The sequence below is a fragment of the Ranitomeya variabilis genome, chromosome 3, assembly GCF_051348905.1.
Source record: "Ranitomeya variabilis isolate aRanVar5 chromosome 3, aRanVar5.hap1, whole genome shotgun sequence".
Lineage (NCBI taxonomy): Eukaryota > Metazoa > Chordata > Amphibia > Anura > Dendrobatidae > Ranitomeya > Ranitomeya variabilis.
In genome coordinates this window covers 385,730,902-385,758,839 of record NC_135234.1, presented here as the reverse complement: position 1 = coordinate 385,758,839, position 27,938 = coordinate 385,730,902, and positions in this window count along the sequence as shown.

The window sequence follows — 27,938 nt, the reverse complement described above, 5'->3', positions numbered from 1 at the left end:
AGATACTTGGATGAGTAAGCATGGCCAAGGGCATTACAACTCGCTGACTGGGCACTGGGTGACTCTGGTGGCTGTGGGGGCAGGCACTGTTCCACAAGTCTTGGAATCCCCAAGGCTTGCAGGACAAACCTCTACATTTAACACTTCCTCGACTGCTTCTGCCTCCTCCTCTTTCTCTCCTAGGGCCTCCACCTGCACCCTCAACCTTTGCCTTAATGAGAGACACATTCCAACAGTGCAGAGTGAATCCCCACTACCTCCGTACTGCGCAGCCAGGGCTCATCGCAATCAGGCAGTATTAAAATTGATATGCCTTGGAGATCGCAGTCATACAGCTGAAGAGTTGTGGACAGCACTCCAGGCTGAGTTTGATCAATGGCTGTCTCCGCTGAACCTGAATCAAGGGAAGGCCATGTCCGATAATGGTGCAAACCTGGTGGCGAACCTACAACGAGGAAAACTCACACACGTACCTTGCATGGCTCACGTCCTAAACTTGGTGGTACAGTGTTTTCTCTACCACTCTCCTGGCCTGGGTGAGCTGCTCCAGAAAGCACGTAAGCTGTGTACTCATTTCCACCGTTCGCATACCTCAGGTCATTGACTTGCATCAATACAGATGTCTTTGTCCATGCCATTTAACAGGTTGATATGCGATGTGCCGTCAAGGTGGAATTCCACTCTGCACATGTTGCAGTGACTCTGGCATCAACAACAATCCCTGACACAGTATGTCATGTCGGATAGCCTGGACCAACGCAGTACGAACGTGGTGCATATCATGTTTACAGAGTGGGCACAGATTAAGGACCTCTGCACCCTTCTGCACAGTTTCAAAATGGCTACTAAGATGGTTAGCGATGACAACGCCATGATTAACATCACTATTCCGGTCATCTGTATGCTAGTGCAGACTTTGAATAGCCTGCGGGAGGAGATGATGGTCCCAGAAGAAGAGGAGGAAGCAGAGGAGGATGCAGAAGGGATGACATTGTCTCTAAGTTCAAGACTGTCATCACACAGGCAGGTGCCAAGGGAGGGTGGATTACTGCGATTGAGGGGTGCTGTTGATAACAGACAAAATGTTATCGAAGGTGAAGGATCCAAGGAACAAATCGTGGAGGAAGAGGTGATGGGTGATCAACTGTCAGATGAGAGGATAATTCTCCTGTCTCTGTGGTTCATGGTTGGCGGGAGGGGACGGAGGAAACAAGCCTCATTATTACCCAGCCATCAACACAGCATGGGCTTGGACCTCATGGTAGAGCCCCACGTATGAGTTCCTTCTTGCTGCACTCTCTGCAACATGATCCCGGTATAGTTATGATAAGGAATACTGCTGACTACTGGGTTGCCACTCTATTAGAACCACGTTATAAAACCAAATTTTGCCAGATGCTTCCCACCCTGGAAAGGGACCTGCTAATGCTGGAGTATCGAAAAACGCTGTTACACAACTTTAAGAGAGCTTTTCCCCCAAGACAGCAGTGAAGCACACAGTTCGCATCCCTGATCTAGAATTCCAACCTCCATAACATCAAATTGTCAATGCCAAAACATTACCAGCAGCAGCACTGGTGTAAGTGGAAGAGGCAATTTCTGTAAGTCCTTTGCCGCTTATTTAGACCAGCTTGGCCACCAGCACAACAGAGTCCAAGTCTTACACATGATGAATGAATGGAGAGGATGGTGCTGGAGTATCTAGAACTGAATATCAATACAAACAGGGAGGATTTGGACCCTTTCACATTTTGGTCTTCCAAAATGGATGAGTGGCTTGAGCTCATCTCACACACCTTGGAGGTTTTATCATGCCTGGCAGCCAGCGTTCTCTCAGAACATGTCTTCAGCGCTGCTGGTGGTGTCCTGATGGATAAGCGCACACTGCTGTCCCCTGAAAGTGTAGACTGCCTAACTTTCATCAAGATGAACAAGTCATGGATCTCCAAGGACTTTTGCACCCCAATCGCAGACTGTACAGACTAGGTGATATTGCATTTTTTAGTGTGATGCATTAATGTCACGTAACTGCACTCTGTGATATCTTTAGTGTGGCTTCTGTGCCTGCTGTGGCTGCTGCTAATGATGATGTTAACACAAATTTGTGGAAATGTGAACAGTCATGGTTGGTCTACATCAGCTGGGTTAGCTGTAGTGAAAGACGTGTCAGTCCAAATTATACTATTTTTATTCTCATGACAGTTATTCCATTTTGGTGGTCTCAGGCCCTCATTTTTTAAAATGTGAACACTCCTAGTTGGGTGTCCATCTGCTGGATTGGGTTCAGTGGAAGACCTGTCAGTCTCTATTATACTATTTCTACTGTGGTGAAAGTGATGACACTTTTGTGGTGCCTGCCAGTAATTTTTGTAAATGTGAACATTCCTGGTTGGGTGTCCATCTGCTGGATTGGGTGTACTGGAAGACCTGTCGGTCCCTATTATACTATTTTTACTGTTGTGAAATTGATGCCACTTTGGTAGTGTCTTCCAATAATTTTTGGAAATGTGAACACTCCTAGTTGGATGTACATCTGCTGGATTGGGTGTAGTGGAAGACCTGTCGGTTCCTATTTTACTATTTCTACTGTGGTGAAAATGATGCCACTTCTGTGGTGTAAGGCGCTCATTTCTTTAAATGTGAACACTCCTGGTGTGGTGTCCATCTGCTGGATTGGGTGTAGTGAAAGACCTGTCAGTCCCTATTATACTATCTATACTGTGGTGAAATTGATGCCACTTTGGTATTGCCTGCCAACAATTTTTGGAAATGTGAACACTCCTGGTTGGGTCTCCTTCATGCCTGTTGCCTGTAGCAGTAGGCCTCTGAGACCGTCAGGCCTCCACTTCCTTGGACTCAACTACCCATGTTGCTATTCTAAAATTTTCTGACAATGGTAGTCTACAAAACTGATATTTGTTCCACCTGAGTGTGGCTCAGCATGAAAGCAGGTAGAGGTGTTGTATGTGGTATCAGGGCTCCCAGCAAAGGAGGCCTACACTGATCCCTCACCCACCTCGTCTTACTGTGACATTCAATTGAAAGCTGAAAATACTGTCCCAGACTCCGATACCTCATGGTTGGCTGATTGCTGCAGTGTCATACTACAATTTGTACTGTAGGTGAATTGAGGCAACTTTCCTGTTGTCTGTCCCTCATTTGATGTGTTTTGGCAGCATTTGGGGCCATTATAAGGTGCTGTGCATGCGTTTGTTTTTGCCTCCCATTGACCTGAATGGCATTCGGTTATGTTCAGCGATTATTCGACAAATATTGCAAATTCGGCGATCGTAATCCAAACTAAACATTGAAATATTCGTTCATCTCTAGACAAGAGGTGTGATCAAATGAATGGCTAGGAATACACAGTCCAAAGATGGGTGTTGTTCAAAAGAAGATGAGAAAATAGTTGCCAAGAAAGGTAGGTTTATAAAAAAAACTTTAAGAACAGCGCATTTCAGAGTGCAACTTGCACCTTCCTCTGATTCAATAAAGCACTAGACCAATAGAAACAAAAGGTGTCTATGGGTCAGTAATAGAAAGACATTTAAGTCATGGCCGAGAGTGCTAGCACCCTTTAAATTGTTCCAGAAGATTAAGTATTTCTCCCAGAAAATTATTGCAATTACACATGTTTTGTTATTCACGTGTTAATTTCCATTGTGTGTATTGACGAAACACAAAAAACTGAGAAAAAAGGTAAATTAGACATAATTTCACACAAAACCCATAAAATGGACCAGAAAAAATGTTGACCCATTTCCAAAATTGTGGGTAAACAACTTTGCTTCAAGCATGTGAGGCTCATTCAAACTCGCATGGGCAAGTAACAGATGTGGGCAATATGAAAATCACACCTGAAACCAGATAAAAAGAGAAGTTGATTCAATCTTTGCATAGTGTGTCTGTTTGTGCCACATTAACCATTGAGAACAGAAAGAGGAGACAAGAACTGTCTGAGAATGTGAGAACCAAAATAGTTGAACAATATCAACAATCCCAAGGTGCACAACATAATCAAGAAGCTTACAACCCATGGCACTGTAGCTAATCTCCCTGGACGTGGATGGCAGAGAAAAATTGATGAAAGGTTGCAGTGCAGGATAGTCTGGATGGTGGCTAAGCAGCCCTAGTCAAGTTCCAGAGAAATACAAACTGTCCTGCAGGCTCAGGATGAATCAGCGTCAGCGTGAACTATCCAACAACATTTGAATTAAATGAAACGCTATGGCAGGAGACCAAGGAGGACATCATCACTGACACAGACATAAAAAAGTGAAATTGCGGTGTGCCAAAATGTACGTGAGAAAGCCCAAAATCCTTCTGGGAAAGTGTCTTGTGTACAGATTATACCAAGAGAGAGCTTTTTGGTAAAGTACATAATTCTGCTGTTTACTGAAAACGGAAAGAGGCCTATAAAGTAAAGAGCAAAGTACCTGTTGGAAATGTGAAAATAATTTTGTTTTGCTCATTTTTGCGGTTTTCTGAGAATTTATGTCTAATTTGCCTTTTTTCTCAGTTTTGTTTTGTGTTATTCCAATGCACACAAAGGAAATAAACATATGTATAACAAAACATGGGTAATTGCTGTCATTTTCTGGGAGAAATACTTCATTTTCTGGAACAATTTCAAGGGTGCCATCACTTTTGGTCATGACTGTAAGTCCAATGAATGTTCTTCTATTACGGTCAAATAGACATTTTTGTTCTGATCCCAGAGAGTATAAATTAAAAAGTTTTTATGTTTTATTGAACTTGAGGAAGGTGCGAGTCCTGCACCAAAATGCCAAGTTTTAAAAAAAATAATACAATTACCTTAATTCAGAACCTATTTTCTCATCCTCTTCCAGCTTTGGGCTGTGTATTCCTAGCAATTCAGTAGGTCATTAAGATTGACAATGCTTTAAAAGAGAAGCAAAATGACAAACTTTTGCAAGTGAATAAATATGTACTCAGACAGGAATGGCATTAACAAAAATCATTATTTTTTTTGTCATAATTCATCAGGTTCCAAATAGAGATGGCTGCCCAGTTAAGCCTTTCTTATGCACTAGCATCACCTACTGCTTGACCTCATCTCATTCATTCCCATCAGCCCCATCCTCAGCAATATAATGCTCTTCCAAAGTCGTTACTTCTCATCAGTAAAGCTTAGAGTTATGATTAGCTTCATTAGGGAAGTGACTCGTTCATTTCATTGTCATTTAATCGGGCTAATTCTTGTCTTTTCAATGCAGGATTCAGCCGCTTATTTCCATGGTGCATTATTTCTTACACTATCATTACAGATTTACATGGAAATTGTAGAAGCCCCATTGAGATGTATAAGATGTGGAATCCTGCTGAATTTGACATGGATTGTGCTAGTACGGTGGCTCAGTGGTAAGCACTGCAACCTTGCAGCGCTGGAGTTCTGCGTTCAAATTCCACCAAGGACAACATCTACAAGAAGTTTGTATGTTCTCCACGTGTTTGTGTGGGTTTCCTCCGGGTACTCCGGTTTCCTCCCACATTCCAAAGACATACTGATAGGGAATTTAGATTGTGAGCCCCATCGGGGACAGTGATGATAATGTGTGCAAACTGTAAAGCGCTGCGGAATATGTTAGCGCTATATAAAGATTATTATTAATAATTATAGGCTTGAATTTATCAATATGACTATCGTAACAAACCTCAAATGGGATATCCAAACTGGCTTGGCATGTGATTCTTTCCTCTGGCTTGTCATGAGGGAAACCTGATCAATGGAAGCATTATGAACAATGGGACAAATTTATTAGCCAGTAAATTTAATCTAGACAGTCTTCAAAACCTCCAAATGCGTTACAGTGGCTCATACTGCATGACAAACGTGGCACATCTTTACACATTTTTATCTAGCTTAACAGCAAAATGTTGCTGCACTATTGTAATATTGGAGCATTCTGCTGCATTTTAAGGTACACCGCCTTATCTCCAAGCCAGAGGTACAAAAAATGCATAAGACACATAAATTATAATATATGTGACGCCAGGTATGTATGGTCCTTTTTGGGAGCAAATGGAGCCAGACTTATCTTAGTCAATCTCTTCAATGATCAACACATCACAAAATGCAAATTTTTGATGAAATGCAAATTTTTGATGAATTTCACATGTCCTTAGTTCATCATTCAACACAAACAGATTTTCTAGGTCACAGCGACTGAAGGTAACTATAGGTCATTGACCTACATTTCCTTCATTCGCCGGGGTTTACAGGCACGAGCACAGCTGCATTATAGCAGAGCTCCTGCCTGTAAACTATTTTAACCCCTTCAGATGGATTTACCTCGAGGGACGTGACAGTTCATCAGAGGGTATGTATACTGTTGGTTTATTATTTTTCCAAGCGAGGGTCTTCAGGTGGATTGAGAGAGCAATAAAATATTAAAACAACCTGTGTGTTTATTTCATTAAAATACTTTTTAATCATGTGTGTGTGTGTTTTTTAACCCTTTCATACAATTGGATTAATAATGGATAGGTGTCAGAATTGACGCCTCTCCATTATTAATCTGGCTTAATGCCACCTTACAATAGTAAGGTGGCATTAACCCTTCATTACCCCATATCCCACCGCTACACGGGAGTGGGAAGAGAGTGGCCAAGTGCCAGAATAGGTGCATCTTCCAGATGTGCCTTTTCTGGGGTGGCTGGGGGCAGATGTTTTTAGACACGGGGGGGCCAATAACCATGGACCCTCTCCTGGCTATTAATATCTGCCCTCAGTCACTGGCTTTACCACTCTGGCGGAGAAAATTGCGCGGGAGCCCACGCCAATTTTTTCCGCGATTTAACCCTTACATTTAATAGCTACAGCGCCGAAATTTTGCACATACACACTTCTAACATTAGTAGTGTGGAATATGCAAAAAAAAGGGGGATATGACATGGTTTACTGTATGTAAACCATGTCTCATATCATGTCGGGTTTAGGCAGGAGAAATGAAAAGCCGGCAATTGAATTACCGGCTTTTCAACATTATCGCGCTGAAGTAAATATAAATATATATATATACATGTGTCTCTATGACACATATATATATATATATATATATATATATATATATATATATAAAACAAAACCCAACTTTGGATTACAGATCGTGTACCGCCGACCCGATCCCACATTCACAATGTTTTGAACAGCTGACCTGTCCCCGGAACAGCCGCTGGTGGAGTCGCTATCCACCCATGGCTATTAATCCTTTAAATGCCACTGTCAAACTCAAAGCAGCATTTAACATGCGCTTCCTGCAATCGCGCCAGAAATTCACCCATCGGTGACCCCTGTCACGTGATCGTAGGTCACCGATGGCTTGACATGACAGCCAGAGGTCACCTGCAGTCCTTTATGGTTGTCACTGCTGAAATAAAACAATAAAAAAACCAAACATACACATATTTGGTATCGCCGTGTTCATAATCGCCCAATCTATCAATAAAAAAGGTATTAACCTGATCGCTAAATGGCGTAGCGAGAAAATAAGTCAAAACGCCAGAATTACATTTTGGTTACAGCAATATTGCATTAAAATTCAACAACGGGCGATCAAAAGATCATATCTGCACCAAAATGGTATAATTAAAAATGTCAGCTCTGCTTGCAAAAAATAAGCCCTCACCAAACCCAAGATCATGAAAAATGGAGATGCTATGGGTATCGGTAAATGCTGCAATCTTTTTTTTTATCAAAGTTTGGAATTTTTGTTCATCATTTAGATAAAAAAGAACCTAGACATGTTTGGTGTATATGAACTTGTAATGACCTGGAAAATCATAATGGCAGGTCAGTTTTGGCATTTAGTGAACATAGTAGAAAAACAAAACAAAAAACAACTGTGGGATTGCACCTTTTTTGCAATTTCTCCCACAATTGTTCTCCCATTTTCCATGATATGTTAAAACCAATGGTGTCGTTCAAAGGTACAACTCGTCCCACAAAAAACAAGCCCTCACATGGCTATTTTGACCAAAAAATAAAAAAGTTATGGCTCTGGGAATAAAGGGAGCAAAAAAAAAACCCGCAAAAACAAAAATACCTCCAGGGGTTAAGGGGTTAAACTTCTCCATTCTTATTATACTAATGTGTACACCTTTAAGACTAATGTTTTGGAAGGAGAATTCTCCTTTTACCTGGATGGGATTGCTCTTCCTAGGTTGTCTGAAGCTCAAGGGAAGCTCTTGATAAGTCATTGACTTTGGAGGAACTAAGAAATGCATTACAAACACTGCAAAATGAGAAAGCAACTGGTGCCGATGGCATCCTGGGTCGTATTTATAAACTGAATGGGGTGGTGCAGCTACCAAGGCTCATAGATGTCTTTAAGGAAGCACTAGGGAGGGGCTCCTTAACCGGTTTTAATTAATTAAGTCATAATTGTTTTAATACCAAAGCCCAGGAAATATAAGTCCATACAAGATTCATATAGGTTGATCTACTTACTCCCAGTGGATATTAAACTACTAGCTAAGGTTTTAGCAAATGGGCTGATTAAAGTTATTAGAGAATTAGTACATGAGTATCAATGTGGGTTTATAGCGAATGCATCTACAGCTATAAATCTAAGACGTCTATTTCTAAACTTTCAAATGAGCTCAAAGGGAGATGGCACAAGGGTGGTTATGTCCCTGGATCGTGCCAAAGATTTTGACAGTGTAGAATGATGTACAATAATAAATTATATTGTGGTACCATGTTAGCCCCCAAAAATCGATGTAAATACTTCTATGCCCAACAATGACAAAAGTATTCTAGGAATGATACCTTTATTGGCTAACCAGAAAAAAATATATGTTTGCAAGCTTTCAGACCAGCTCCTTCTTCAGGATAAATTACACATTAGTTAATAAGACAATTGAAGAACAATCTCAGTTACAAATTGTAGACAAGTTTAAATATTTAAATATACCAAGCCTAAAGTACATGGAACATTAAACGCAGACCTTTTGTTAGATAAATTTAGATCTAAGGTGAATGCATGGTCTAAACTCCCACTATCAGCCATAGGTAGAAGACATTTTAGCAGGATGATCCTTATGCCACAATTGTTATATGTGCTACATAACGTTCCTTGCTGACTTCCTCCCCCTATGTTAGTACAAACAATATTTAGGGAATTAATATGGAGTAAAAGGCAAGCTCAAATAAAACTACAAACTCTCCAACATAATAAGGATAAGGGAGGACTGGCCATTGCAGATTCATGGCTGTATTTCATTGCATCCCAACTACAACATTTTCATACATGGGGAAATAGAGATAACATGGGCAAGTCAGGTGCTCTTTTTTTACAGAATGTGATATGGACCTCATCTTTGTGTTTTCTGGAGACTTGGATTTCTCCCATAGGGAATTCTCTTACTCTCACATTAGCATTAGTGTATAAAGTGTGGGATAGAGGAAAGAAACTTACGGATATTAAGGGATACACCAAATACACACTGTTAGGACTGGCAGAACGCACCGAGTAAATAGTGAGATGATATTTGGTGCGTTCGCAGCCCGGGGTCCACCGTGCAGGAGAGAACCTGCTGCTGGCAAATGGAGGCACTATATGGCAGTGGAAGCGAACTCTGTTACGTCACAGGGCCGCGGTACCGCACAAAGAGCGCAAACAAGGAGTCACAGAACTCAATCCCAAGACTCGGGAATAGAGTTCGTCTAGACCACTTGCGCTCGACACCGCTACTGGGTGTCAGACTATAACTAATAATAGTAAATTTAAGCACAAGAGTGCGAGCAGTGCCACACTGGCGGATGCCACCAACCACCCAGACTTGGGTTAGAGAAGCGCTCTAATAGCGCACGGCACCGCAGTGGCGGTCACAGCAATAGACGCTGTATCGTAAGTTTAATTTTGATAGCTTAGTCAGGCGCTAGACAGCAGACATCCACCTTATGCGAGCAGTCATACACAAGGGAGGGGATGTTTAAAGAACGACTTGCACTTATCAACACACGTTTTCAAATGTACACTAGCGCATGGCCGTGCGGTCATGCGAACCTTTTATAGCTGCAGCAAGTACAGGACTTTCCCAGAAGGACCAATGGGAGGCTGCCACAGAAGTCGAGCACCTTCAGGACCTTCCCAGAGGACCAATGGGATTTGCTGCAGTATCTGAGCATGTGACCCTTGATCTCCAACGAGAGATCTTACCCTGGGCATGCTCAGAAGGGGAAAAGTAGGACTTAGTCCCAAAAACATCTGCTCACCGCTGCCCAGTACTGGCTACAATGGAAGAAGCTGGAAAGGCATCAGTAACCCTTTGCACAGAGTCAGACTGAGCGAGATGCTGGGACCGACGTCTCCGCTAAGCAGACTCCACTGCGACAGGAGATGAATGGGAGACCACAGCGGATATGGCCTGAGATTCCCCTTGTGCAGAAGCGGGAACTCGACCCCTAACATTACCCCCCCCAGGGCCCCCCTCCCTGGACCTCGCTACACTCGAAGGCAGCAATGAGCTGTGGAGCCCGAATATTCTCAGCAGGCTCCCAGGACTTGTCCTCAGGACCATAACCCTTCCAGTCCACCAAATAAAATTTTTTGCCACGCACCACCTTGCACTCCAAAATAGCGTTCACCTCGTAATTGTCCGTAGATGAACCCGATGTCCCGGCAGATGACTCGGAAAACCAGGACATGTATACGGGCTTCAAGAGGGACACATGAAAGGTGTCGGTGATACCCAGGCATGGCAGAAGGGCCAGACGGTACAACACTGGGTTAACCTGTTCGAGGACCTTGAAGGGGCCCAAGTAGCGAGGTGCAAACTTAGTGGACTCCAATCGCAGCCTGAAGTTACGGGCGGAGAGCCACACTAAGTCGCCAGGAGCAAAGGCCGGAGCGGGGCGCCGATGTGCATCTGCAGAGGTCCTCATTCTCTCCTTGCAGGCCCAAATGGCATCCTGAGTGCGGTCCCAAATGTCCCGTGCCTCCACAGCCCAGTTTGCCACCCTGGAGTCGGCGGAAGACATGGGCATAGGCACAGGTACCCGCGGATGCTGACCATAGTTAAGGAGGAATGGGGTCTGTCCAGTGGAGTCGGCTACGGCATTGTTCAGCACAAACTCTGCCCATGGTAGTAAGGTTGCCCAGTCATCCTGCCTGGCTGAGTCAAAATGTGACCAAGGTCTGGTTGGCCCTCTCTACCAACCCATTCGTCTCAGGATGATATGCAGAAGAGAGATTCAGCTCAATGCTGAGAAGACGACAAAGCTCTCTCCAGAACCGAGAAGCAAACTGGGGACCCCGATCACTGACAATTTTGTCCGGCATACCGTGTAGGCAGAAGTTGTGTTTTATAAACAATGCTTCCAAGGCCCGTGCAGAAGGTAGCCGTGGAAGCGGCACCAAGTGCACCATTTTAGAAAAATGATCGGTGATAACTCAAATGATGGTACAGCCACGAGTCTTGGGCTAGCCCACCACAAAGTCCATCCCGACCATCTCCCAGGGCCTGTCTGCCACCGGCAAGGGATAAAGTAACTCAGCTGGCCGTTGTCGAGGAGACTTATTTTTGGCGCAGGAGACACACGCTCAAATATAATCTCCGACGTCACGGACCATATGCGGCCACCAGTACATCCTTGCCAGCAGCTCAGATGTCCTCCTTGTCCCAAAATGTCCTCCCACTCTGGACGAATGAGCCCAAGAGAAAACCTCCAGTCGCAAATTAATAGGTACAAAAGTCTTGCCCGGAGGCACTGACTCTAGCGAAACCGGAGCTACGGTTCTCAGGCTCTCAGAAGGGACAATAAGCCGAGGCTCCCCTTCCTCCTCCTCAGATGACACAACGGAGCGAGAGAGGGCATCAGCACGAATGTTCTTCTCCCCAGTGAGATAATGGAGGGTGAAATGGAACCGGGAGAAGAACAAGGACCATCTGTCCTGATGAGAATTTAGCCGCTGGGCTGTTTGAAAAAATAACAAATTTTTGTGGTCCGCGAAGACTTGGAAGGGAAAGCGAGCCCCCTCCAAAAGATTTCTCCACTCTGAGAAGGCCAACTTCATTGCTAGCAACTCCCTGTCCCCGATGGAATAATTCCTCTCCGCTGGTGTGAAGGTCTTGGAGAAGAAGAAGCAAGGATGCTTCCGACCTTGAGCATCCTTTTGGAAGAGGACTGCTCCAGCACCAACGGATGAGGCATCCACCTCCATTATAAACGGCTTATCAACATCGGGACGATGTAGGATGGGAGCACTAGCAAAATGAGACTTAATAGAAGAGAAAGGTTGGAGACCTCCTCGAACCACAATTTGGGATTTGCTCCCTTCTTGGTGAGGGCTACCAAGGGAGCTACCAAATTTGAGAAGTGGGGAATGAACTGGCGATAGTAATTAATGAACCCCATAAAGCGCTGCACCGCTTTAAGAGAATGGGGTTCTTGCCAGTCCATCACAGCCTTTAGTTTGGCAGGATCCATAGCCAATCCCTGAGCGGAGATGATATAGCCCAGGAAAGGTAAAGACTCCTGCACAAACATACACTTCTCCTACTTTGCATAGAGGGAATTTGATGATAGGAGGTTGAAGACTCTGCCAACATCTCTCTGGTGGGAGTCAATATCTGGAGAGAAGATGAGAATATCATCCAGATAGACTACGACTGAGGTGGAGAGCATATCCCAGAAGATGTCGTAAACAAAGTCTTGGAAAACCGCTGGGGCATTACAGAGCCCCAAGGGCATCACCAGATACCCATAGTGCCCATCCCTGGTATTAAAAGCCATCTTCCATTTGTCACCCTCATGGATGCGAATCAGGTTATAAGCACCCCGCAGATCAAATTTGGTAAATACCCTTGCTCCCCATAGTCTATCAAAGAGCTCAGAAATCTGGAGCAACGGGTACTTATTCTTAATGGTGATGGCGTTAAGACCCCTGTATTCTATGCATGGACGTAATTCTCCGTTCTTCTTCTGCACGAAGAAGAACCCCACCCGTGCAGGAGACACTGACTTCCTAATGAACCCTCTTGCCAGATTCTCCTGGATGTATTGGGACATAGCCTTCGTTTCCAGGAGAGAGAGGGGATAGACCCGTCCCTGAGGAGGTTCTGCTCCAGGCATGAGATCAATAGGACAGTCATAGGGGTGGTGAAGCGGAAGGGTCTCCGCAGCCTTTTTGGAGAAGACGTCTGCATAGGGCCAATAGCACTTGGGAAGGGAAGAAAGATCTGCGGGTATGTCAGTAATGGAAACCTGAACGCACTCCCTCACACATCTGCCCTTAAATGATTCACTCCAACCCAATATCCTCCCAGAGGTCCACTCAATATGTGGGGAGTGGAAACGGAGCCAGGGTATTCCCAGCAGCATCTCGTCCATCCCTCGGGAAGGACAAGAAGGGAAATAATCTCCTGCTGGGAAGGGGACATGGATAATGTGAAAGGGACAGTCTGGTGTGTGATTTGTGAAGGAAGTGTTGACCCATTCACTACTCTAACAGTCACCGGTTTGGCGAGCATCACCAGAGGTATTGCATGGCGCAGAGCAAAAGAGGACATGAAATTCCCCTCTGCTCCTGAGTCCACACAAAGCTCGACTGTTAGAGTGGATGAGCCTAAAGTGATTGTCCCTTTAAAGGACAGCTTGGAGGAAAATGCCGCTGTGTCTAGTGAGCCACCTCCAATGGTTACTAGACATGATCATTTTCCCGCCCGCTGTGGACATTTATTAGCATAATGTCCTAACTGTTGGCAAACATTACAAACCACGGGTACTTGAGCGGCCTGGGACTTAGGTCCCGCTCGAGAAACCTCCATGGCCTCATGGAAGTCGGACGCCTGAACGGAAGATTCTAGAGGTCTGGTGAAGGTGGGAGCCAGCCGAAACCTCTGCCTACACTGGGTCCGCTCTAACCTCCACTCGTTAAAACGGAGGACGATGCGGGTAGATACTGTAATAAGCTCCTCCAATGTGGCGGGAATCTCCCTGGTGGCCAAGGCGTCCTTCACATGGTCTGCCAGTCCTTTCCAGAACACCGGAATAAGGACTTTATCCGGCCACTCCAGCTCTGAGGCCAGAGTCTGGAATTGGACGGCGAACAGGCTAACCATGGACGAACCCTGTGTTATTGCCATCAGTTGGAGCGCGGTATCGTGGGTGACACAAGGTCCTAAAAAGACCTGTTTCAGAGAGTCCAGGAAGAGAGGAGCACTCTGCCCCACACGATCATCACGCTCCCACAGCGGCGTTGCCCACTCCAACACCCTGCCTGACAAAAGGGATAAGATAAAACCCACTTTTGCCTGTTCCGTAGAAAAACGTGCAGCTAGAAGCTCTATATTTATGGAGCACTGACTCACGAATCCCCGACATAGCTTACTGTCACCAGAAAACTTGTCTGGAAGCGGGAGACAGGATAAAGTCAGAGCAGGGGTGGCAGAGGACAAACTGGCTTCAGCTACACTTGCAGCCTGAACAGCAACTGTGGTAACATCCACAGCTGAGGTTGTGCATTCTAGAGCCACCAACCTACCCTCAAGCTGCTGGATGCACCGCTGTAGACCCTGATCGTCCACCATTTACTAGTCAGACCCTAGCGCTAGTGTTCTGTTAGAACTGGCGGAATGCACCGAGTAAATAGTGAGATGATATTTGGTGCGTTCGCGTTCGCAGCTCGGGGTCCACCGTGCAGGAGAGAACCTGCTGCTGGCAAATGGCAGCACTATATGGCGGTGGAAGCGAACTCTGTTACGTCACAGGGCCACGGTGCTGCACAAAGAGCGCAAGCAAGGAGTCACAAAACTCAATCCCAAGACTCGGGAATAGAGTTCGTCTAGACCACTTGCGCTCGACACCGCTACTGGGTGTCAGACTTTAACTAATAATAGTAAATTTAAGCACAAGAGTGCGAGCAGTGCCACACTGGCGGATGCCACCAACCACGCAGACTTGGGTTACAGAAGCGCTCTATTAGCGCACGGCACCGCACTGGTGGTCACAGCAATAGACGCTGTATGGTATGTTTAATGCTGATAGCTTAGTCAGGCGTTAGACAGCAGACATCCACCTTATGCGAGCAGTCATACACAAAGGAGGGGATGTTTACAGAACGACTTGCACTCATTAACACACACGTTTTCAAATGTACACTAGCGCGTGGCCATGCGGTCATGCAAACCTTTTATAGCTGCTGCAAGTACAAGACCTTCCCAGAAGGACCAATGGGAGGCTGCCACAGAAGTCGAGCACCTTCAGGACCTTCCCAGAGGACCAATGGGATTTGCTGCAGTATCTGAGCATGTGACCCTTGATCTCCAACGAGAGATCTTACCCTGGGCATGCTCAGAAGGGGAAAAGTAGGACTTAGTCCCAAAAACATCTGCTCACCGCTGCCCAGTACTGGCTACAATGGGAGAAGCTGGAAAGGCATCAGTAACCCTTTGCACAGAGTCAGACTGAGCAAGACGCTGGGACCGACGTCTCCGCTAAGCAGACTCCACTGCGGCAGGAGAAGAATGGGAGACCGCAGTGGAGATGGCCCACGATTCCCCTTGTGCAGAAGCTGGAACTCGACCCCTAACACACACCATATGATGCAATTCCACTCTGGGTGAAGTGTTAAAACTAAAGGGGTTCTCTGATTGGGAACAAAAAATGATCTGGGTTATAGAATAGCTACTTACAAACTCTGTTCTTAAAAGCATTTAACAGGTCCAACACGAATTTAATTTATCATGTAACACTTTTTACCAACATCTGCAAATCCGACATGCTCTATCAGCTCAATCAGGTCTGATAGACATTAGAAAACAACATCATCCCCTTGTTAGAAAGGGTGTATGGAGTGAAACTATGAACAGATCCCCATATATATATACACTCACCGGCCACTTTATTAGGTACACCATGCTAGTAATGGGTTGGACCCCCTTTTGCCTTCAGAACTGCCTCAATTCTTCGTGGCATAGATTCAACAAGGTGCTGGAAGCATTCCTCAGAGATTTTGGTCCATATTGACATGATGGCATCACACAGTTGCCGCAGATTTGTCGGCTGCACATCCCAAAGATGCTCCATACAAGGCAGGATGGATCCATGCTTTCATGTTGTTTACGCCAAATTCTGACCCTACCATCCAAATGTCACAGCAGAAATCGAGACTCATCAGACCAAGCAACGTTTTTCCAATCTTCTACTGTCCAATTTCGATGAGCTTGTACAAATTGTAGCCTCAGTTTCCTGTTCTTAGCTGAAAGGAGTGGTACCCAGTGTGGTCTTCTGCTACTGTAGCCCATCTGCCTCAAAGTTCGACGCACTGTGCGTTCAGAGATGCTCTTAGGCCTACCTTGGTTGTAACGGGTGGCGATTTGAGTCACTGTTGCCTTTCTATCAGCTCGAACCAGTCTGCCCATTCTCCTCTGACCTCTGGCATCAACAAGGCATTTCCGCCCACAGAACTGCCGCTCACTGGATTTTTTTTCTTTTTCAGACCATTCTCTGTAAACCCTAGAGATGGTTGTGCGTGAAAATCCCAGTAGATCAGCAGTTTCTGAAATACTCAGACCAGCCCTTCTGGCGCCAACAACCATGCCACGTTCAAAGGCACTCAAATCACCTTTCTTCCCCATACTGATGCTCGGTTTGAACTGCAGGAGATTGTCTTGACCATGTCTACATGCCTAAATGCACTGAGTTGCCGCCATGTGATTGGCTGATTAGAAATTAAGTGTTAACAAGAAGTTGGACAGGTGTACCTAATAAAGTGGCCAGTGAGTGTATATTGGGATTATTTGAAGAGGGAGTGGATCCTGATTTGCCACTATTTGTAGGTATATCTCATATCTTCTTGCATTTTACTGGTTAGATACACAATCTCCATCTATGGGAAAACTACAATGAAGGATGAATAATATAATCTGGTTGGAAAGTGGAATCTTAAACGCAACTCAAATCGGAAATTTGAAAAGCCATGGAGCCCTTTGCTTGATACTCCATGGCTGCCCACAAATCTGCTAATAAGAGATAGAATATATATGATGTTACTCCCTAATTGTTAGCTCGCTTTCCCCCCCTAACACTTTTTCCGAAAGACTAATTTTATACTCCTTAATTCTAGAGCTGCCAAGTGAATGAAAGTGGTTCTTTCTTGAATGTTGGGATTTCAGTTAAGGAAGGACTAAGGAATTGAAGTTGTGATGTTTTGTCTATGTTTTATAATTTGGAATTATTTATTATGTCATAAATGTCATGAAAATTTGTATCTGGAGTTTTCAATAAAAATTATCTGATTAAAAAAAAGAAACAGATTTTCTATAGCTTGGTGTCAATAAACTCCTGCTATTGTTTTTTTTTTTAATTTCTGGCTGGTGGCTCTTTGTTTTCTCTATATTGTTTCATCCATGTTGACTTATCATATACCATAGCAGGATATTCTTTGTTCCCTAGCAAAGCTATGAATTAAAAAAAAACACCCTGTACTATAATTTAACATTTAACAATAGCATTCTGATACTTCTACACTGAGGATGTTAGTACATTTTTGTATACTGTCATTATCTTTGTTTTTGGGACAATAGTCTATCTTCCTCTCTTGGTTGACTTCCAATCAGTTGCACAGCACCTTTATGAAATCATAGAAGTGAAAATAGAGTTTAAAAAGATTGATTCCTAACAAGAGCATTCTTTTACAGATATAAAACCGTTCACTAGAATTATTCTATTTTCACTGCTATACACAAACTACATATAGTGTATCGATTTTATGAAATGTTCTACCAGGTGGAAACACACATAAAATGTTCTTGGTTTCAAATAGTTCTTGAATGCTTGGCATTCTTAAATGCGTGGATGTTCCCTGTATGTGTATTTATCTTCTTCACTATTGGAAAAGTATAGGTTCTTGTTTTATACAATACTGAGTGAATACAAAGAACAGAGTAAACAAGATTTTTGTAATATATTATTTATATTTAATGTTGTTGACTTGCTTTGCCCCCAGCAATCAGCTGTAATCTGCAGGAAAACTGGGTAGTAAATGTTCATAATCCCTGCAGAGCTACCACAGAGAAAATTAAGCATTAACCCCTTTCCGACATTGGGCGTAATAGTATGTCGATGTCGGACTCACCCTGATTGATGCCAGCTCTGGTGCTGAGCCAGCACCTTTGCGGGCAAATGCCAGCTGATCTATACAGCTGACATGTGCCCGCAACAGTCGCGGGTGGAACCGCGATCCACCGCCGTCTGTTAACTAGTTATCATTTAACTTGCGCTTACAGGAAGTGCAGTGCTAATCACGCCCATCGGTGACCCTGTCACATGATCGCGGGTCACTGATGGGTCAGCATGACAACCAGAAGTCTGAAGCAGACCTCTATGGTTTTCATTGCCTGATTGCTATGAGTGCCGCCCCTTGGTTGGTACTCATAACAATTGAGCATTTCTGCTACATTCCGCTGATCATCGCCTGTGTGTAGCAGAGGCGATCAAAGTACTGCAGCTTCTAGTCTCCCATGGAGACTATTGAAACATGCAAAAACTTAAAAAAATGTTTTTAAAAATATTAAAAAACAAAAAAATATAAAAGTTCAAATCACTCCCCTTTCGCCCCATTCAAAATAAAGCAATAAAAAAATCAAATATGCACATATTTGGTATCATCGTGCTCAGAATTGCCTGTTCTATCAATATAAAAAAAGAATTCATCCGATCACAAAACGGTGTAACGAGAAAAAAATTAAAAACGCCATAATTATGTTTTTTTGGTTGCCGCTACATTGCAATAAACTGCAATAAAGTGTGATCAAAAGATTGTATGTAAACCAAAATGGTATGAATAAAAACGTCAGCTTAGCACAAAAAAAAAAACTTCCCCCAGTTTCAGATCACGAAAAATGGAAACGTTACAAATTTGTAAAATGGTGCCTTTTTTTAACCAAATTTTGGATTTTTTTTCCACCACTTAAGTAAAAAATAACCTAGACATGTATGGTGTATATGAACTCATAAAGACCTGGAGAATCATCATATCAGGTCAGTTGTAGCCTTTAGTGGACATGGTAAAAAAAAAGAAACCAAAAAAACAACTGTGGAATAGCATTTTTTTGCAATTTCACCGAACTTGGAATTTTTTTTCCTGTTTCCTGATATGTTAAAGCCAATGGTGTCATTCAAAAGTACAACTTGTCCCTCAAAAAACAAGCCCTCACCTGGCCATTTTGACAGAAAAATAAAAAAGGTATTGCGCTGGGAAGAAGGGGAGTAAAAAAACTAAAACAAGCCCTCATCTGGCCATTTTGACAGAAAAATAAAGAAGTTATGGCTCTGGGAAAAAGGGGAGCAAAAAATGAAAACACATAAATGGAAATACCTCTGCACATGAAGGGCTTGATATCGCATTTTATTCTTTGTAATCGCTGATGTTTTTATCCTCCACTGAACATATTTTTCAAGTGAATAAAGAAAAGAGTTTTTTCACTACCTCGTTGAGCTGGATTCCACATTTCTTCCCTGACATGAAGGGGTTATACAGTGACCATTCATATCAATGGGTTGTCTGTGTAGTGCAGGACAGATCCTCCAGAGCAACAGACGTTCTTTGTAACCACATTGTAGAACACACCACTGCGTGCAGATAATGCTGAGGAATTGTAACTGCAAACAGTAACATTTTCTGTCAAAGTGAACTGTAAATTTATTTAACCCTTTAGTACACCCATGTCAGACTCCCCCTGCCGGAGCCTGCACCTTTCCGGGCACATGACAACTAATTTATACAGCTGACATGTGCCCGCAACAGCTGCAGGTGGAATCACAATCCACCCCGGCTGTTAACTAGTTAAATGAGACATTTAACTTGTGCTTACAGGAAGCGCATCACTAATCACGCCCATCGGTGACCCCGTGGTCAGCGCTCATAACAGGTGAGCATTTCTGTTACACACAGGCGAACTGATTATCGCCTGTGTGTAGCAGAGGCAATCAGAGTATTGCAGCTTCTAGTCTCCCATGGAAACTATTAAAGCTTGCAAAAAGTTAAAAAAGAAAAGGTTTTTAAAAATATAAAAAAGGAAAAAAATAAAAGTTCAAATCACCTCCCTTTCGCCTAATTCAAAATAAATTTAAAAAAAATACACATATTTGGTATCGCAGCTTTCAGAATTGCCCAATCATTGTAAAAAAAAAATGAACCCGATCACTAAACAGCATAACAAGAAAAATTTAAAAACGCCAGAATTACTCTTTTTTGGTCGCCAGTGTCTCCACCGCATCTAGACTGAAAAAAACAGAAATGTAGACATTTTTGCAAATTTATTAAAAAAGAAAAACTGAAATATCACATAATAATAATAATAATAATCTTTATTTATATAGCGCCAACATATTCCGCAGCGCTTTACAGTTTCAAATGGTCATAAGTATTCAGACCCTTTGCTCCTTATTGAGTAGAAGCACCCTTTTGAGCTAGTACAGCCATGAGTCTTCTTGGGAATGATGAAAGTTTTTCACACCTGGATTTGGGGAACCTCTGCCATTCCTCTTTGCAAATCCTCTCCAGTTCCGTCAGGTTGGATGGTGAACGTTGGTGGACAGCCATTTTTAGGTCTCTCCAGAGATGCTCAATTTAGGTCAGGGCTCTGGCTATGCCAGTCAAGAATGGTCACAGAGTTGTTCTGAAACCACTCCTTTGTTATTTTAGCTGTGTGCTTAGGGTCATTGTCTTGTTGAAAGGTGAACCTTTGGCCAAGTCTGAGGTCCAGAGCACTCTGGAAAAGGTTTTCATCCAGGATATCTCTGTACTTGGCCACATTCATGTTTCCTTCAATTGCAACCAGCCATCCTGTCCCTGCAGCTGAAAAACACCCCCATAGTATGATGCTGCCACCACCATGTTTCACTGATAGGATTGTATTGGGCAGGTGATGAGCAGTGCCAGGTTTTCTCCATGCATACCACTTAGAATTATGACCAAAATGGTCTATCTTCATCTTATCAGACCAGAGAATCTTATTTATCATAGACTGGGAGTCCTTCATGTGTTTTTAGCAAACTCTATGCGGGCTTTCATATGTCTTGCACTGAGGAGAGGCTTCATGGCTACTCTGCCATAAAGGCCCAACTGGTGGAGGGCTGCAGTGATAGTTGACTTTGTGGAACTTTCTCCCATCTCCCTACTGCATCTCTGGAACTCCTGAGCACAGTGATCTTGTCGTTCTTCTTTACGTCTCTCACCAAGGCTCTTCTCCCACGATTGCTTAGTTTGGCTGGCCGACCAGGTCTAGGAAGACTTCTGGTGGTCCCAAACTTCTTCCATCTAAGGATTATGGAGGCCACTGTGCTCTTAGGAACCTTAAGTAGTGCAGAATTTCTTTTTTAACCTTGGCCAGATCTGTGTCTTGCCATAATTCAGTCTCTGAGCTCCTTGACCAGTTCCTTTGACCTCATGATTCTCATTTGGTCTGACATGCACTGTGAGCTGTGAGGTCTTATATAGACAGGTGTGTGCATTTCCAAATCAAGTTCTATCAGTTTAATTAAACACAGTTGGACTCCAATGAAGGAGTAGAACCATCTAAGGGCAGTTTCACAAGTCCAGATATTTCCGGTACCGGAGATATCCGTGTCCGTGTGCTCACGTGATACATCTGGGTGGCACATGTGCTGGGAAGCAGCATTACAGTAAGCTGCTGTCCCTTGTGTGTGGTGCTAAAGCCGGCTGTCATTCTCTTTCCCCTGCTCGGCCAAAAGCAGCGCGAGCAGGGGAGAAGGGATGAAAGAAAAACCGACGTGCGGTCCCCTTATATTTTCCAACGAACTTGGCAAATCTCACAGGTGCGGGCTGCTATTCTCAGGCTGGTAAGGCTCCATGGCTATGGCCCCCCCCAGCCATAAAAAAGTAGCCTGCAGCTGCCCAGAAAAGGCGCATCTATTAGATGAGCCAATTCTGGAGCTTTGCCCGCTTCCTCCCACTGCCCTGTGGCATTGGCATATGGGGTAATAAGGGGTTAATGTCACCTTACTACTGTAAGGTGACATTAAGCCTGTTTAGTAATCGAGAGGTGTCAATAAGACACCTATCCATTACTAATCTCACAGTTGTGAAAGAGTTAATAAAACACACACACACTAAGGCTACTTTCACACTAGCATCGGGCTCGGCCCGTCGCAGTGCGTCGGGCCGATGTTACTGATGCTAGCGTTCTCTGCGCCGCACAACGGGGGCAGCGGATGCATTTTTCCAGTGCATCCGCTGCCCCATTGTGAGGTGCGGGGAAGTGCGGGGAGGTGGGGGCGGAGTTCCGGCCGCGCATGCGCGGTCGGAAAAAGCGGACCGTCGGCAGCAAAAAACGTTACATGTAATGTTTTTTGCAGCCGACGGTCCGCCACAACACGGCGCGACCGTCGCAATGCATCGTTAATGTTAGTTTATGGACAAAAAACGCATCCTGCAAGCACTTTTGCAGGATGTGTTTTTTGACCAAAATGACGCATTGCGACGGAGGACAAAAAACGCCAGTGTGAAAGTAGCCTTCGAAAAAAGTATTTTATTGAAATAATGAAACACACTGGTTTTTGATATCTTCATTGCACGCTCAATCTAAGCGAAGCCCTAGTTCTCCTGTAAAAAATTCCAAAATAAAAAAGCAACACTATCCCATACCTGTTTGCCGTACAGTCAAGTCCCACGCAGTAATCCATATCTGGGGGAATTTACATTTACAACTGGGAGCGCTGCTAATGTGACTGCTCCTGAATGGGGAATTAATGAAATGCAGGGGGCGGAGCTTCGGTGACTAGCGGTGCCGTCACTGAAGCTGCGCCCCCTGGTGGCATGAACTCATATGAACTCCGTAGCATGGGAAAATATTCAGAAACGTTCCCACGCTACAGAGTTCATATAAGTTCATGCCACCAGGGGGCGCAGCTTCGGTGACGACACCGCTAGTCACCGAAACTCTGCCCCCTGCATTTCATTAATTCCCTAGTCATTTACATTGTGCTGATGTAAAGTAGACATTTGGGAAATGTTATTTATTAACTATTTTGTGTGACATAATGCTTTGATTTAGGGGCATAAAAATTAAAAGCTTGAAAATTGTGAAGTTTTCAAAATTTTTGCCAAATTTACATTTATTTCACAAATAAAAGCAAGTCATATTGAAGAAATTTTAGCACTATCATAAAGTGCAATATGACACGAAAAACAGAATCAGCAGAATCCAGTGAAGCGTTCCAGAGTTATAACCACATAAAGTGACAGTGGCCAGATTTCAAAATTAAGGGCTGGTCATTAACCTACAAAGTGGCTTGGTCCTCAAGGGGTTAAAATCATTTTTCAAGCTGATGGTGTGATAAATTATTCTAATTTACTGAGATAATGGCTTTTGGGTTTTCATTGGCTGCAAGCCCTTATCATCAACATTAACAGAAATAAACACTTGAAATAGATCACTCTGTAATGACTCAATATATTAATTATTATTATTATTTATTTATTTATATAGCACCATTAGTTCCATGGTGCTGTACATGAGAAAGGGGTTACAATACATATATATAATATATGAGCTTGACTTTTTATATTGAAGAACTGAAATAAATTAACTTTTTGATGATATTTTAATTTTGTGAGAAGCACCTGTATATGTGAAGACATATACCGTATATACTCGAGTATAAGCCGACCCGAGTATAAGCCGACCCCCCTAATTTTGCCACAAAAAACTGGGAAAACTTATTGACTCGAGTATAAGCCTAGGGTGGAAAATGCAGCAGCTACCGGTGAATTTCAAAATTAAAAATAGATGCTCCATACCGTTCATTATGGCCCCATAGATGCTCCACATAAAGCTGTGCCATATATAATGCTCTGCACCGTTCAGTATAGCCCCATAGACGCTCCACATAAAGCTGCCCCATATATAATGCTCTGCACAGTTCATTATGGCCCCATAGATGCTCCATAGAAAGCTGTGCCATATACAATGCTCTGCACCTTTGATTATGGCCCCATAGATGCTCCGTAGAAAGCTGTGCCATATACAATGCTCTGCACCTTTGATTATGGCCCCATAGATAGCTGTGCCATATACAATGCTCTGCACCTTTGATTATGGCCCCATAGATAGCTGTGCCATATACAATGCTCTGCACCTTTGATTATGGCCCCATAGATAGCTGTGCCATATACAATGCTCTGCACCTTTGATTATGGCCCCATAGATAGCTCTGCCATATACAATGCTCTGCACCTTTGATTATGGCCCCATAGATAGCTGTGCCATATACAATGCTCTGCACCTTTGATTATGGCCCCATAGATAGCTGTGCCATATATAATGCTCTGCACCTTTGATTATGGCCCCATAGATGCTCCACATAAAGCTGTGCCATATGTATAATGCTCTGCACCGTTGCCCCATAGATGCTCCGCATAAATCTGTGCAATATACAATGCTGCTGCTGCTGTTATACAAAAACACATACTCACCTCTCTTGCTTGCAGCTCCTCTGTGTCCCGTCCCGGCATCTCTCTGCACTGACTGTTCAGGCAGAGGGCGGCGCACACACTATATGCGTCATCGCGCCCTCTGACCTGCACAGTCAGAACAAGGGGACGCGAAGACGGAGCGGCGCCTGGCGTGTGGAACGTGGACAGGTAACTCATGAGATACTTACTTGCTCCTGGCATCCCTGGCTCCTTCTCCCGGACAGCTGGTCTCCGGGTGCCGCAGCCTCTTCCTCTGTCAGCGGTCACCGTTACCGCTGATTAGATGAATGAATATGCGGCTCCACCCCTATGGGAGTGGAGTCCATATTCATTTCTCTAATGAGCGGTACCATGTGACCACTGAACAGGGGACGAGCTGCGGCACCGAAGACCGTGGGACGGGCAGGGGGAGCGCCAGGAGCGCCGGGACTAGGTGAGTATGCGACACGCTCTCTCCCCCTCACCCGCCGACCCCACCGCCGACCGTGACTCGAGTATAAGCCGAGAGAGGCACTTTCAGCCCAAAAATTTGGGCTGAAAATCTCGGCTTATACTCGAGTATATACGGTATGTATATGTAAGTGCTCTTTGTATACATGCGTGTGTGCTATATGTATGTATACATATTTATAAATATCGGCATAGCAGGCGAGAGTTCATAGGTGTATATATGTCGGCAATCGCCCAAATGAATGATCAAAATGGTGATCATTCATTAGCTGATTGAATTGTTTATGGCGGAACAGAAATCAATATTCTGAGCAGGACATCGCCTGGGAAAAGCTGAAAATATGCTGCTGATAACATGATATTGTATGTGAACAGATTCATCTACTAATAATCGTTCTGTCTCTATCATTCTTCCTCAGCCGGTGTAAAGAGGCCGGGAAACAAGAGCCAAAGGTCTTCAATATTGTCAATCATGCTCGTTTTATGGTCTGAACTCAGCACATGTACAACCCCTGGCAAAAATTATGGAATCACCGGCCTTGGAGGATGTTCATTCAGTTGTTTAATTTTGTAGAAATTAGAAGCAGATCACAGACATGGAACAAAACTAAAGTCATTTCAAATGGAAACTTTCTGGCTATAAGAAACACTAAAAGAAATCAAGAACAAAAAATGTGGTAGTCAGTAATGGTTACTTTTTTTAACCAAACATAAGGGAAAAATTATGGAATCACTCAGTTCTGAGGAACAAATTATGGAATCATGAAAAACAAACAAACAAAAAACACTCCAAAACATCACTAGTATTTTGTTGCGCCACCTCTGGCTTTTATAACAACTTGCAGTCTCTGAGGCATGGACTTAATGAGTGTCAAACAGTACTCTTCATCAATCTGGCTCCAACTTTCTCTGATTGCTGTTGCCAGATCAGCTTTGCAGGTTGGAGCCTTGTCATGGACCATTTTCTTCATCTTCCACCAAAGATTTTCAATTGGATTGAGATCCGGACTATTTGCAGGCAATGACATTGACCTTATGTGTCTATTTTCAAGGAATGTTTGCACAGTTTTTGCCCTATGGCAGGATGCATTATCATCTTGAAAAATGATTTCATTATCCTCAAACATCCTTTCAATTGATGGGATAAGAAAAGTGTCCAAAATATCAACATAAACTTGCGCATTTATTGAAGATGTAATGACAGCCATCTCCCCAGTGCCTTTACCTGACCTGCAGCCCCATATCATCAATGACTGTGGAAATTTGCATGTTCTCTTCAGGCAGTCATCTTTATAAATCTCATTGGAACGGCACCAAACAAAAGTTCCAGCATAATCACCTTGCCCAATGCAGATTCGCGATTCATCGCTGAATATGACTTTCATCCAATCATCCACAGTCCACGATTGCTTTTTCTTAGCCCATTGTAACCTTGTTTTTTCTGTTTAGGTGTTAATGATGGCTTTTGTTTAGCTTTTCTGTATGTAAATCCCATTTGCTTTAGGCGGTTTCTTACAGTTCAGTCACAGACTTTGGCTCCAGCTTCCACCCATTCATTGTTTTGTTGTGCATTTCCTGTTTTGGAGACATATTGCTTGAAGTTTCCGGTTTTGACGTTTTGATGTCTTCCTTGGTCTACCAGTATGTTTGCCTTTAACAACCTTCCCATCCTTCCCATCTTGTTTGTATTTGGTCCAGATTTTAGACACAGCTGACTGTGAACAACCAACATCTTTTGCAACATTGCGTGATAATTTACCTTCTATTAAGAGTTTGATAATCCTCTCCTTTGTTTCAATTGACATCTCTCATGTTGGAGCCATGATTCATGTCAGTCCACTTGGTGCAACAGCTCTCTAAGGTGTGATCACTCCTTTTTAGATGCAGACTAACGAGCTGATCTAATTTGATGCAGGTGTTATTTTTGGGTATGAAAATTTATAGGGTGATTCCATAATTGTTTCCTCAGAATTGAGTGATTCCATAATTTTTCTCCTATGCTTGGTTAGCAAAAAAGTAACCATTACTGACTACCACAATTTTTGTTCTTGACTTCTTTTAGTGTTTCTTATAGCCAGAAAGTTGTCATTTGAAATTACTTTAGTTTTTTGCCATGTCTGTGATCTGCTTGTTTTTCTACAAAATTAAACAACTGAATGAACATCCTGTAAGGCCGGGCATTCCATAATTTTTGCCAGGGGTTGTAAATACAACCTAAATGTTTAAATGTTTGAGTGTGAGGGTGCAATATGTTATAACTTTAAACTTTTGCTCAGGGTCCCACTTTGTCCAAAACAGGCCCTGTTGATACCGAGCAAACCCCTTTAATAAATCTGCTCCAGCATGTCAGTATTACTGATTGAAAAAGTCCAATAAAGGCTTAAAAGGGTGTTCTAAGTTCTGATTCATTCTATTGTTATCTGCACTACAGAAAGCATCATCACTGTGACATCATTTTAAAGGATTTTTTCTATGGGATGATATTTCTTGTCTAGAAAAACTTTACATAGAGAACTCTAAGGCTAATTTCACACACACATGTAAAAAAAACATTGGGTTTTCATCCGTAAAAGAGATGAATGTGACATCTGTATGGCATCCATTTTTATACATCAGCAATGAACAAAATGTACAAGACCAAAAGCAGTATGGTTGATCCATATGGGATACAATTTTTCTGCTCACCAATATGCAGGGCCAGCATCAGCACTCGGCATACTCTGGCAAGTGCAAGGGCCCTGGCGAGATGTGGGGCCCACTCACGCTGTCTGCGATACAGGCAACTCACCACCCGCTAGCACCGACTCACCCCCCCTGCCAACGCCGCCGCATTCAACTATACCGGCGTCATAGATGCCTGTACAGTTGAATGCAATGATGGAGGAGAGAGCGTCAGATGACGTTCCCTCTCCCATCATTCCCCTCTGCCTCAGACACACTGCGGGTGTGCGATGACATCATATCATCGCGCACCTGCTGTGTACCGGGCAGACTGCAGCCGCTGAGACCGGAGCCGAGCCT